Source organism: Pinus tabuliformis, chromosome 6, assembly GCF_031772625.1.
Source record: "Pinus tabuliformis cultivar Carrire ecotype Pingquan chromosome 6, CPIR1, whole genome shotgun sequence".
Classification (NCBI taxonomy): Eukaryota; Viridiplantae; Streptophyta; class Pinopsida; order Pinales; family Pinaceae; genus Pinus; species Pinus tabuliformis.
In genome coordinates this window covers 1,859,460,183-1,859,475,300 of record NC_142292.1, presented here as the reverse complement: position 1 = coordinate 1,859,475,300, position 15,118 = coordinate 1,859,460,183, and the positions used below count along the sequence as shown (strand labels likewise).

Sequence of the window (15,118 nt, the reverse complement as noted above, 5' to 3'; positions counted from 1 at the left end):
AAGTAGATACCATAGTGGGAAGCTCTAGATTTCACAACCTCATTCGATTTCTAGGACTGCTATCTACTTGATTATAGGATTTTCATATAAAGGAGAAAAGGTGCCTAATACAATTGAATGTAACAAGTGCCTTACAAAGCTCATTGGCGGGTTATCTAGAAAGAATTCAAGAGGTTTAGCGATTGCCATGTCTAGGACCCTTTGGTAAGATGGAATTTTATGATCATATCCCTATGTCTTACACCCGTTGGTCAGGCCTCAGATGTTAAATTAAACATGTTGGAAGAAACTGACAAGATAGAAGACTCTGGGAAGATGTACAACTGTGAAAAATATGTTGAATACCTCATCAAAACTAATTTTTAGGAGGGCCAAAATTGGGGTAAACATATTCACTTTCCTTATTTTCTTATTTGTTAGCCATGAAGTCTAGTTCATCAGTTGGAGAGATCGGTTTCACGAGGAAGGTTATGTCATTGATTAATAATTTTAATATTTTCTCACATGGTTGGTTGGGAAAACTCTAGTCTCTAGGTCCGAGTTATTTAGAAATTGGTTGTTTCATATTAATTCATCCTCAACAATTGGAGAGAGCCGCAACATGCACGTCAAGAATTACTATCCACTTACCACATTCATTTATTTCTAAATGTTACAAGAGTCTAGTATAATAATACTACAGATGTAGGCCCACAGGAACTACCCTACCAACCTTATGTCAAGATATTTTTTGATGAGTCACATCGAAAATCAAACACAATGTTTCCTATTCCACTAGGAGTCTTAGAACCATCTCAAGGTATCATCACCCCACTTTCTGACGCGGAGTTGGAGGAGGATAATGAATTTGTGTTATATTGCAGCGTTTAAAGGTTGACAAATTGATTCCTTTAGCAGAGTCATCACAAAATTCTAGCAGAAAAGAGTCACAAAGTACCAAGACTACCCCAACTTCCTCTGAATGAATTTGATGGGAAGAGGTGTTACCAAATATTCATCTAGAAAATCGACAACAACGACAACAACTATATGTAATTATTCAGGAAGTCTTGTAGTCTATTAAAACAAAAGGAAAAGCAATTATAAATCCTTAAAAGACAAACCTCAATAGTTGAAGCCAAAATATTACAAGCATTAGGAAATGCTAAGGAAGTTTTTATAGAAAATGTTCAACAAAAGATGCAAGAAATTTACTAGGCTTCATTGGGACATAATTCTCACCAAAATGGCACAACTACTCGGGAGCAAAATGACATGACTACTCAGGAGAAAAATGAAAAGACTACTTAGGAGAAAAATGATACTTCTAGTTAAGAACAAATCTAAAAGGAGTAGACTACATCTAGACAGAAAAATACTCAAGTTACTGAGATTGATGTAACTGAGGATACACCTCCTCACTCTTTGACACACATTGAAGAGGAGAAACATTAGTCGGACCACCAAGATTCATAGCAAAATTCATCAGAATGAACTATATTGGATGATACAATTAGAACTCATAATGATCAGACCTAGGATACATCATTTGTGTTGATAGATCATCAACAAAAAATAGCGATTGATATGCCATCAAATGATCCACTAGTCACTTAGCATACTTCAACCGACATAATGTCATATGAGCTAACTTCAACAAGTATGCCAGGAACTCAAGTTAAAAAATAACTTATTGAAATTCATAGTAAGTATGTCAGCTTTAAGCTTGATAGTGATAAGAAAATTTTTGAAGGTTTAGAGCATTATGTAAAAGGATCCAAATTGTAGATGAAACAGAGGAAAAAAGACACCAATAAGCTTAAATAAAGGCAGGAATGAGAAAGGGATTTTTGGCTTGATTGTCAACATTGGGCAACAAAAAAAGCTAACGTAGACATTCCATCCAAAGCTAATGATCGTATCGATGCCTTCCAATAGGTGGTGCATCAATTGATGATAGGAATGATCATCTTAGTACATAGATAACATAGTGATTAGGGAATACTTAATTAGGTCTAACAACTCGAATAGGCCAAGACTTTTGAACAACGGTATCAGAAGAGAATTTGTTGGAAGAAAAAGTTCAGTTTCTAGTAGATATTAAGGAATCAAGTGCTCAAACAAGGTTAGCAGTTCATGAGTGGTTAATATTAAATGAGAACCTTCAAATTCTCTCTCCTGTTATTTATCAAACTACTTTCTTGAACATCCCACCACCATCTCCAGTTCATTCTTCGTCACCACAACTGACACGAACCATCCATCAATTTTATGCACCAAGTGTTTCCACATGCGTTGTAGCCTCAGAATAATAATCACATGAAGTTGAAGTGGACCAAGAAATACAACAGTTGATAAAACCAGTTCATGAAGCTTCGACCGATCCTGGAACGATACAGAGAAGATTAACATGGATCCTATGCAAGGATAACATGCACAAATTGAGAAATAGTCCAATATTTTTTTGAAAGAAAACCATGGATATATCGAGCATCAATATGGATTAAATCTCAATATGGATTAAATCTCTTAAGGTGTAATTTATTTTTCAAGTTTTGCACCTCAAGAGATTTGATCCCTCTCAATGCTTGCTGGATTCATAATTAAAAAGGATCTATATTGGTAACTACTATATTTCACATGTGTGAGTGACTTTTGGTAATGCTACAACCTCCTCTACATTAATATACTCCTCTAAGTTGAAATGTAGAAGTTTGGTGTATATAACTTCATCAAATAATACCTCTAATGTTTGGATCAATGGATAACTAGCCATTTTCAACAAATTCATCTGACTTACTTGTTGAAGCGAAACTGACAAACACTTAAATTCCCTTCCATACTTGATAGTCGAGGCCCAATTCCTTCAGTTTTCATAAGTCACCCAATGGAGGCATCACCATGTCTAACAAAGGGTTTCCTATCCATAAAATTTCTAAACCTAGGGAGTTCAATTGCATTTGGCAATTATTTCAAATTTGTTCCCATCAACTTCAACGTTTTCAGGGATCTTTGATGTGTTAGTTGGGAGGGCCGTACTTCAATGTTTTTACGGTGAAGCACTAAAATATTTAAGGATAATTAAACTCTTGAAATAATATAGTAGCATGGACCTGAAGTGGTGCGAGAAATTGGAGAGGCTGCAATTGCATAGGTGCCTAAAAGATCAAGTATTTCTAGTATAAGAAAGAGATATATACACTGTAAGAATGCGATATATGATTCTCATAAGAAAAAATATCAGAAATCATTTGATTCCCTCTTATTCAATATCAATAGCTAATTACCTCACACTTTAGCTCATAAGTTTAGATTTACCTAGGATTTGCCTTGCCATAATGTTTCCAACGCACTCCCCTCCACTCTCAAAATCCTTAAATTCTTAATTGTAATCCAAGAAGGTAAGTAAGTGTAGGGAAAATCATGCCAATAAATCCATATGAGATTTGGCGAATGCACCACAAATATATGATCTAACAGATGCCCTTTAGTCTCAACAAGTTGGAACCCTTCAGTCTCAACAAGGATGAAATTTATGACAGCAAAACCAAGAAAATGATAGAATTTATTGTGAAATATATTGTGAAGCTTCATCACATTCTTACCCAACATTTGGTGACTCCATTGTACCATGACAATATTTGTGAGATTTTCCCCACTCATTTGGTGCTATACCCTTCAGGAAGCATCCTAATTCTGTGTGCTTCAGTTAAAACATGTTCATTCTAATGGGGAATTAAGAGAATGTACGCAACTTCCTATGTTTAAATTTAATTATTTTTAAGATGAAAAACGATGGAGAAGTTGAAAACTATATACATATTTCTACGAAAAAAATAGACATTGTGTACCGAAGCCACAATTTTGCCGAAATTTCTTCCTAGAATCTAGTGAGAAAAGATTAAAAAATCTTAGTGTTATAGTGTTTGAATTAATATTTTTTATTTTTTCTTTTTTTAATAGTGGAAATGGATTCAACATCATCAAGAACCTCTAAGGCACCTATAATCTTGAAGCTTCACAACTGTAACTTGACTTCCAAAAATTTCAACCTAATTTTATAAAAAAGTCTTACTAAAATTTCCATTATTTTTGGGTGATATGATAGCCTCCTTAGACTACTCGATATAACTATTTTAAAAGTTTGAATTATTTATGACTTAAGACATTGATTTTTGGTGCATCCAATCATTAATGTTCCCGATGGGAAGCCAAATATGGGGCAATAATTCATCCTCTGCAATTTCCCTTCACAAATCACGGAGGTGATCATGCATTTGTATAACATCTTCATTATCCACTTTAAAAAGGCATTTAAACTGCAAATTTTTAAACCCCAACAAGCCTTTCCAAACAGATCCATCCCATACTATTATGGCACTATTCTTGTTTAGGGAAGAGAAGTTGGGATTGGTGCGATAAATCGATATTATGCTAGATGCTTGCACCACCATTGCATACAAAAGGGAACAAAATAAAATATTTTCACTTTACACAATAGGAGAAGGTGGGATGAATAAATGAATGAATGATTTTAATGACATCCACAAGGCTAAACAATCTAAAATACCAAGAGAATAACCAATTTAACTCATATTTATATTCCTTTCAATGAAACACCTAGAATTTCATCTCTCTGCGTGTAGGTTTGTATGTTTAATGGTCTCCAATGAATCTATGTCTTCGTGAGTGGGGTCCATAGTGGTTTAAATTTCTTGTTATTTTTTATCGAAATTAACTTTCACTTGTGTGGGGTACACAATTTATTTTAATGTTTTTTTCCAAAATTTATTTTCACTACTCATTTTTCGTGTGGGGTCCACACTTGTTTAAGTTTTATGTATTTTTCCAAGAATCAACTTTCACTTCTCTCTTTGCGTCTGGAGTCAACAAATATTTAACTTTCAGTTTTTTTCTCAATTCTTTTACTTTGTATGTTATTGGTAGTAGTGATTAACACAGAGTCAACATAGTCAAGATAATTAGTACAAAAGAAAATCCCAATTGATTATTGTTGTGGATTCTTTCTCAGTGATCCAATGGGCTCAAGGGAAACATTATTTTGAGGTCCCCTCTCTTTGTAACTGGGCGCAAATGATCTCGGAGCTAAAGGCATCTTTTTTTGAGTTCTCTTTTCAACATGTCTATAGAGAGCAGAACATCAAAGCTGATATTCTTTCAAATAATGGGGTGTCTCTGCTTCCTAGGTATATGTTCTTTGAGGTGCTATACAATGGATTGATCTGTGGGTAGGGGAAGTTCAAAATCTAACCTTTTCCTCCCTACAATTTTTCTTTTTTCATCTGGTTATTTTGCACGCTTCTCCTTTCTGGTTCATCCCTTCTATTTGACTGATTTTGTATTCTTTCCAATGTGTTTTCATCATATTTTCCTCTCTGAGAGGCAGGGTTTTATGTCTTCATAGTAGGTTATGTATCATTCCAGAGTAGCCATAAGACACTAGTGCAAAATAACATAGTTAAAGACTAGCATATGTAAAACATTATATATAATATATGAATGTTTTATTTTTTTTAAGTGAAAAAAATAAAATAAAAAATTCCCAGTGAAACATCATGTCATAAAGAGATTTGAATATGAGTGGGGAGGTTATCATTAAACCTTCCCAAGCACATTGGATACACTCAATTGACTATTTTTTTCTCAACTTTCCCCTGACTTTTTTTGCATGTAATGCAACATTGAAAGGAAAAGATGCTTACCCCCACCTTTCATATTTCGAAAGGTGTATGGATAACAGATAAGATGCTCAACATGTGTAAAACAAAAATAATGAATCATAAAAAAAACATGGAATTGGTAGTCCCTCTCAACCCCTCTAACAAAGTGATTGATATTTTGTGTATATACAAATATTTCTATACTAGTTTAGATCCATCTTATCTCCAGATCTACCAAGTGTTACGAGGGATCAAATCTCTTGAGATACAAACATTTTTTAAAGTGAAAAGGAATTTGATCCTTCTTGGGGCTTAGTAGATTCAGAGTATAGATGGATCTAGAGTGGTGAATACCCAGTAAAGTGGAGGTGAATATCCATGGTTAAAATTATTGTTATATCGTAAACATTAAGTTTTAATGTGATTATTAATTAAGTTTAAATATGGTTAAGGAATCGTTATTTTAATTTATATGGTAAAATGGATCTTAATTTATAGCTAATATTTATATATTATATATTTAAATGTGATATCTATATTTTGATATTCCTTTATCTAAAAACTATTCCTAATTTTATTAATAAAAATAAAAGTATAATATAACGAATTTAATTATTTTTATTACTTTTAACTTTTTATTATTAATTGAACCAATATTTAAATGTTTACACTCATTTTTAGACACTACAACATCTTTTGGCTCTATTTAAATGTTTAACCTTAAAGAGTTCAGATATGCTTTGAAAGTAATTATAAGTTTTTTTATTTTTTATTTTATTTTTAGATTTAATTAAATAAATGTTATAAAATTAAAATTAAAATTAAATATTTATAAAATATTTTAATTTCGAAATAAGTTATGGTTTTTTGTCATGTGGTATTGATAATCCATGGTATTGGCCCATGGTATTGTAACAAAACTTATTTACAACTTAATAATGGTGAAGTCTAACTTATAGACGAAATAACCGTTTTCATTGGAATTCACCAAAATATGTAAACAATACAATTTCAAGATATTTGGTTGTTTAAAATTCATTTTTGAATGCATAAGTGGATTCAATGTTGGTAATGTTGGAATTGATGTCAAACTAGTGGATGTGTTGATATTAATTCATGATGTATGACATTGTTGCAAGAGTGCTTGAAATGCAAAGGCTAAAAGTTGTGTGAAGTGCAAAGGCACTAATCAATGTGACAGCTAAACATATGTCAAGAGCTGAAAAATATTTTTTCATTAATAAAAAAAATGTATAATACAATATATTCATTATTGGTTGAGTTGTTTTATTTCAACTCTAGTTTATGTTACAAATTGTTTTTAGAACTGAAAATGAAGAGACAAGCTTGTGAACAGTTTTTAGAAGACCAAGAGACAATGTCTCATTTCATATTCCTACAAAGAATACAAACAACCAATAAGGCTTGCTTATAAAATATACAATGGTGAATGGAAAAAGTAATTTTTGGAAGTGAAGGAGTCTACATAAGAAAGTTGATGGGCAACAATAGACATGGCACAAAGTGGAAAAGGAGTAGTACAACAATAGTCTTGACAACATAATGATGTATGAGGTAACCAACATTTTGTGACCGGATTTTGTGGTTGAGATATTCCTGTCCCTTTCCATGTTGCAGCATGATAAAGAATTGGTTGTTTCCTGTTGAGGTAGGAGCCTCTCGTGGGTTGTAGACTGCAGAAAATTTGTGGGAGTTGGAGCTTCCTTCGAGGTAGGAGCCTCTTGTAGGTTGAAGCCTACACAAAAATAAGTTGATGCAAGTAGAAATAGTAGCTTTCCTTCACATCACTTTCAACCTAAAATTTGTGGTTTTCTCCCTAAGGGGTTTCCACTTATATCTGGTGTCTCCTTGTGTTGGTTATTGAATGTTGATGAATTCTTGATAAATATATCTGCAAATTTATCTCCTTGACACCTCCAAAAGAAATTTAATAATAATTGAGTTCATACATAAAGTATTTGTTGCATAAGAAGTAAATTAAGATGAGAAAAATTATAGAATTTTAAATTACTAATTCATCCCCCTCTTAGTAATTTTCAATCATCAATATCAATTGGTATTAGATCCAAGTTCCTTCAATCGCAGTCTAACAACTGGAAGGAGGTCTTAAGTCAGTAAAATGGCCAGTCAAAAAGGATTCTCAACAAATAAAGCCCCTTTATTTGCTAGTACAAACTATGCCTTCTCGAAAGTGAGAATGAAGACATATTTAATGTCTTTAGGAGTAGAAGTCTAGGAAGCTGTGATGGTAGGGTATGAAGAGTCAAGGAAACAACTAGTGACATAGATGGAAAACTTAATTTTATAGCTAATGAAAAAGCTATGAATACACTTCTGAGTGGTCGATGTGAGTCTGAATTGATCAAAGTAATGCATTCTGCGACAACCAAAGATATATTGGTTAACTTAGAAAATATTCATTAAGGATATAAAAAGGTAAAGATGGCCAAATTACAAGTGTATAGAATGCATTTTGAGACCTTAAAAATGAATGAAGATGAAGATATAGCTAAATTATTTTTAAGAGTTGATGAAATCGTAAATATCATGATGGGCCTCGGAGAAACAATCAAAGAAAGTGTGATAGTTTAGAAAATATTGAGGTCATTACCTTCTAAATTCAATCCTAAGGTTTCATCTATAAAAGAGACATCAATATTTCAAACTTTGAACAAGGATCAACTGCTTGGCTCTTTGACATCATATGAGATGAGAATTCGAAAAGGGAAGGAAGTCACTATAGAGGCAACCTTCAAGGAAGATAAGTCCATAAAAGAAAAGGAATGTTCATGCTCAAGTTATGATGAAGAAGAAGCAAACTTTTTGAGAAGGTTGAAGAAAGAAACAAGTAAGTACAAAGGAAAACTTCCATTTATGTGTTTTAATTGTGAAAGAGTGGGGCATTATGCTTCAAAATGTCCCTATAAGAAAGAAGAAAATCAACCTAAAGGGAAAGAGAAGAACAAGTCTAATAAAATGCAGAAAGAGAGAAAGTTTAAAAGAAAAAGATTTTATGCTCAAGAAGATAGCAGTGTATCTGAAAGCTCCAATGAATCCTCTAGTGAAGATGGAATCAGTGAATTCATGTTGACGGCCTTGGAAGAACTTGAAAAATATTTCCTGGAATATGAAGAAGAAGAGGAAGGTGAGGTCGATCTTGAGGGGGAGTTGATCAGTTCCTTGAATGAAATAGAAAGGCTTAAACTAAAGAATAGAAAAAATAGAGAGATCCTATTGAAATATGTAAAAGAAGAATCAAGTTCAGATGACATTATCAAGCTAAAAGTTGAACTTGAAGAAGCAAAGACGGTGGAAGACATTCTGCTACATCAAATAAACCAGAAAAGTCTAGGAGATAAAAGGAATGGAAAATCAAACAACAAACTATCAGAAATCATACTTCTTCAAGAGACAATATTATCAAATGTCTAGATGGTTATACCCGTTAATGGAATCCACTACCAGGTATAAATATGTTTTCTATGGATATTTTTAGTACTATAAAAGTTTTGGACATAAAACCATAGATTATAGAGCTTATGTCAGAATAATTGATTTGGGAAATTCTAAGATATGTAAGGCTAAGATATGTAGAGCTTATGTCAAAATAATTGATTTGGGAAATTCTAAGATATGTAAGGAAAATAAAGATGAATCTAGATAAAAATGCATATGCTCCTATCCTTGATATCATTGAATGTTTCTATTGTCACAACTTTGGGCACAAGTCATATGAATGTCTGCTTAAGAAAAATAGATTATCATCTCATAATAATTATAGAGTAGATGGATGCATGCAATGGAGAAAGAAGAAGGAAGAAAAGAACGCTGATAAGTGTGACCTTGTCCTATATGCTCAAGATGAAAACACTAAATGGTATGTGGACAGTGACTGCTCTCGACATATGATAGGAGATAAAAGAAAGTTTGTATCCGTAGATGAAAATAAATTGGAAATGTCAATTCAAAAATAATGAAGCAGGAAAAATTAGAGGAAAGGGTCAGTTTGAATTATATAAGAGAAGAGGCTCATGATGTACCATTTGTAGATGGTCTAAAACATAGTTTGTTGAGTGTAAGTCAGATGTGTGACAAAGTTTGTGAGGTTCTCTTCAGAGCTCAAGGCTATGAAATCAGGTCAACAACTAAAAAGAAGACTCTAGCTAAAGGAGTTTGAACAGAGAATAATGTACATATCTTGAAGGAAGAGAGTGAGGAATGCTATATTAGCAAAAAATATGAATCTTGGCTATGGAATAGGAGACTGGGGCATCTCAATTTTGATTGCATCATTAGACTCAATAAGAAGAGTCCGTTAGAGATCTACCAACAATAAATAAGCCTCAAAATTCTATTCGCAAGTCATGTGAAATGGGTAAACAAAGACGAACATAATTCAAATTCAAAGATAAACTATCAAGTAGTAAGCCTTTGCAGCTAGCTCACATGGATTTATGTGGGCCTTCTAGAACATAAGCACCAAGAGGAGAAAAATATTTCATGCTGATAATTGATGGCTATTCGAGATTGACATGGGTGGCATTCCTCATAAATAATTCAGAAGCATTTGAGAAGTTCAAAATATTCAAGGCACTGGCAGAAAACCAAACAGTGTGCAAGATAAATTACATAAGATCAGACAAAGGAGGTGAATTTACATCATATGAGTCTCTAGGCCTTTGCAACGAATTTATCATAAAACAATAGTATACTATTGAAGAAAAGACTCAATAGAATGGAGTTGCAGAGAGACAAAACAAATCTGTTTAGAAAATGGCTAGAGCCATGATGCAAGAAAGAAACATTCTTGAAACTTATTGGGAAAAATCAGTGCATACAACAATACATATTCTCAATAAGGAAAATCTTAGACTAAACTGTGATAAGAAATCTTATGAGATGTGGAACATGAAACCTCAATCAAGCATTTTAAAGTATTTGGAAGTAAATGCTATATTAAAAACAATGATAAAAAGCTAGGAAAGTTTGATGTTCGATAAGATGAAGAAATATTCTTGGGATATTCATAAAAAATTAAGGGGTATAGGTTCTATAACAAGAGGTTACATAAGATTGTGGATGCATAGATGTAAAGTTTGATGAAGAGCTATCTAATAGGAAAAATGAATTAAAAGAAAGTGAAATACTAGATGAAGAACTAGAAGATACAAAGATTCATTCAAAAGGACCCTCAAGACACACTCAAAAGAATCATCCCGAAAATCAAATTATTAGAGATAAAAGTGAAAGAGTACAAACATGGAGGCAACTAGCAAAAAAATATGAGCAAGTTCATATTGGTATGTGGAAGGACTTTATTATGAAGAGAATTTTGCATTAGTCACAAGACTGGAGGCAATCTAGATGTTTTTGGCCTTTGTGTGCTACAATGATTTCAAGGTGTACCAAATGGACGTGAAGTTTGCCTTCCCAAATGGTGATCTCGAGGAAGAAGTATATATGGAACAACCTGAAGATTTTACATTATCAGATAAACCTAAATATGTATGAAGGTTAAAGAAAGCACTATATGGTCTTAAACAAGCACCACAAAAGTGGTACTCTAGACTGGACAAGTACCTTCAAAAACAGGGTTCAAGAGAGGAGGAGCTAATAGTAATATTTACGTAAAAGCTTATGAAGATGAAGTACTGATTGTGGTTGTATATGTGTTATAGACATATTTGGGCACTGCAACCCCAATCACATATGTCCATAAACCAAGGGCTTCTAAACCCCTAAAGGTGTTGTTTCATACCCTAAAGGAACAAGGTCAGCTGATTACATTATCTCCCAGACGTTCTCCATGAAAAACTACTCAGAACTGGTCAAAACTAGACCATACAGACTGCTCCATGCATAGGGTGTGATGCATCTCACCTATTACACACAGGGGGTGTGATGCATATTGGAAAGCCCTTCTGTAGGGTGCGATGAGTGAGAGCAGATAAATGGTAGAAGCAATGTGCTAGGTGGAAACCTAGAGAATCTTCTAGAAACTGCTCATATGACACTTGCCTCTCTGAATTCACCCAGGGATGAGTATGAGATCTGAAATCTCCAAGTGGAACCAAGAACTATCAGTGAAATGACACTAATCAAAATCCCAGAAGCTGACTCACTCTCCTATAAACATCTATATATGGATCCCTCATCCAAGAGATCCAGGAGGCTGGAATTTTGTAATTTGCAAGGAAGTGTCGTTGGTTTCTCTTTGAAGACATTGTTGGGTGATATTTCTTTGTATGAGGTGAAGAGGGCTTTCATGCTGGGAGGATGAAGCTGGATCATACAGCCTGGTTGTAATGCTCTCTTCTACTACTTCTATCAATAAAGCTATTTGAGTTTTCCTCCATATGCTTGTATATATTTGAATCTTGTTTGTGTATGCATTTATATGGTTAATGTACATTTGATCCTACATTATTTATGGTTATAGATCTCTATGCTTTGATGGTATTTTTCTTCCTTGAATCTACAAGTGTTCTTTGAAGCGGGACAAGTGAGAAAGGATTGGCGAAAGCTCTATCAAAGGAGAGAGGATTCAAGCAAGGAGACTAGCGAAAGACTGAAGTTGGTGCTCTCTGCTTCTCTCTCATCTATCTCTCATAAAGGAAAACGCAAGTAACTTTAATCTATTTGTTTCTAAGATAGATACCCGTCTTAGTGGGACTAGAAGCTCTGAATGGACACTAGTTTTCCTGATAACAAAAATGGCAACTCCGCTGGGGAGCGAATAGTTTGTTTGTTTTGTTACTGTTGTTTTCTTTATAAACCATAGACGGAGCCTGAAGTTAAGCCAGCTTGCCTTCGAACTGCTTTTGCTATGCAACTGCAAAGTAGATCAACACTGCTTCAGTCAATATCTAGGTTAGTTTATGAATTGAACATATAGCTTGCAAACATCCTAAGTGCCCTGGTGGTAGCTCAAATAACCTCATTAGATCAGCACCTATAATTTGTGTTTACTGACTATCATTAGCTAAGCTTAAACCCCTGAACTTAGCTGCAAACTGTGAGTGAAAACCAAGCACAGTCTTGTCCTTGGACCATCACACTGTCTCTTCTTGGAAACCTGGATGCATCGCATCTCCCATGTGTTGTAGGTGAGATGCATCCCTATTTCCCTATGTTACAGGTGCGATGATTGACTAAGACTGTTTCTGTCTCCAGATTTTTGTTTTTTCTTCATTATCTTCAGCTTTATTCAATAGTTTTGCTATCTATGATCAGTATATCTCTGTTGAAACCATCTTCCTTTGCATTATTCAGCCTCCATCAGAAGGAATTGTGAATGTTTTTTTTATGTATTTTTCATCATTTACAGTTCTCCTCTGCAAATAGTAGCTTAATCGAACTACCATCTTTTGATTTGAAAGTGTCGCAAGTGTCGTTTTCAGTCAAGAAAAAGAGTGTTACAAAGCATTCCTATTTTAGATAGTTGATTACACTTTTTCCATTGTATTTTATTTGAATCATTAGTATTTCAAGTGTCGAAAGCAATTTTAAATTCGAAATCGCAAAGTGTCATCTTGACCTTACTTTTGTTTTTTGAAAAGAAAATTGTTAGTACTGTTTCTTTGAAAGAAGATAGTTCAGATCTATACTTTGTTTTCTTTTTGTCATTCTCACATTAAAGAAACTGAAAAACAATACATGCATGTGCATTTGCATTAAGATTGCATGCTGAAGTTGATTTAGGAAAAGTGCATCTAGTGTGTGCTCTTTGCTCTATGTTGAAAGAATTTCATTTCTCTTTCCTTAGTAGCTAGGAATTTCATTGCAAAAAGAAAGTAAACGGCTGTTTATCATCTTAGATTGCACATTTAGGAATTATATATCTACGTCACATGGTGAACCTTAAAGTAAAACTTCTTAAGAAAGATCAACTGTAAAATAAACCTCAATGAACATAAAAACTCTTTGGAACCTAACGCACAAAATTTAGAAGTCTAGGCTAGAGACGTATTCCGACGTTGTAAAGCTTGGTAACTATCGCTTTCATCATAGGTTGGGTGATTCCTCCTTTTTGAGACGACAAGTGCCAGTACGGACTTGTGCTCCCACGTACCATCTAGTATATATTGGGAGACCACAATAGGCTACATCCTTTATCCTTAGGAAGTCGTGTCTGCTGCCTTATCGATTGCAATGCACTGAACACAACATTCGGGAAGATTGATTTCCGTACCATAAAAGGTATTCTGTAGTTTTGCGATTGGTTTGGTAATCCCTCTGTCTAAATTTCCAGAGTAGTCACTTTCATTCCTTTTCAAACTCCTTAAAAGAAAAGGTCCATCTGAGCACTTGTCACTTCAAGCTCATTAAAAATCAAAGGTGACTAGAGTCATCTTTAGCTTTTTCTCGACTCTTTAAAATTGAAAAAGCAAGTTGTGTCAAAGCGTCATAAAATTTATTTTAATCAGAATACCATCACTATTCCCTTGTTGGTCTTTAGGTTGAGAAATGGAGTCTACCAATCAAGGATTTCCCCTTGGGGGAAATCCTAGTCCCTTCTCCTCTTGGGGGGATGTTGGTGCTCCACGCATGGCCACATTGTCCCTTCCAGGACTCACAATTGGCCTGCCCGTATGGATTTTCTCGACCTCTATCGTTCAAAACACCGCAATTCCTTAGAAATCAAATCAGCAACCAGATGAAGTTACTCCCCCACCTTCTACTTCGTTTGTTTCTCCCTCTCCTTCTTCCTCTTCTCTTGGTGAATCTAGTAACGCTAAAAACCAAGTAACTAAGAAGAAGAAGAAAGGGAAGGAGAAGAAGAAGAAGAATCCAATGACGAAAGGGGGCAATTGTGCATCATCTGGTGAAAATCCACAGACCGCACCTTCCAAACCTAAATCTCCATGTGTCATTTGCAAGGGAGACCACTATCATCGAGATTTTCCCTGCATCCCACAGATATTGAGGGACTGGTCTCCACGCTTGCACAATATGGTGTCTTCAACCGCTGACGATCATGTTGAAAGCACACCGTCAACTAGTGAAAACAAAGTCAATGGACAAAAAGGAAGATCCAAATTTCCTTGTAGACTATGTGAAGGCGATCATGCCCTCCACCATTGTCCCTTCTTAGATGAAGCTAAAAGAGTCTTGGATAACCGTCCTACATCACCACAGCGACTTCCTCCTGGATACAAGAAACTCTTGCCGAGTCCATCGCTAGTTGAAAATCCGACTGACACACCATTGTTGTCAGTTGAAGCGCCTATCATTGAAGATAAACCCTCTGAGTCCACACTGGACCAAAGTCAACAGGTCAAGACGGTAGTCGACCCAATCTTGCCTTCAGAGGGTCCACCTTCAGATGATACTGTCACCAAAGAGAATGAGAACGACACCATTCAAATTCTCCTCATAAACACAAACTCTGATGAACATGGGGTAATCTACCCATTCCTTTACCATAGGAAGGAAGT

General features: G+C 34.6%; 1 non-coding gene across 1 annotated transcript; it reads left to right on the top strand.

The window, feature by feature from the left end:
* The first annotated feature begins 2,342 nt into the window (after positions 1-2,342).
* Positions 2,343-2,442, top strand: LOC149266506 (U6 spliceosomal RNA). The gene has a single exon (XR_016261282.1). It is a non-coding gene; the product is annotated as a U6 spliceosomal RNA (small nuclear RNA).
* Positions 2,443-15,118: the final 12,676 nt, after the last annotated feature.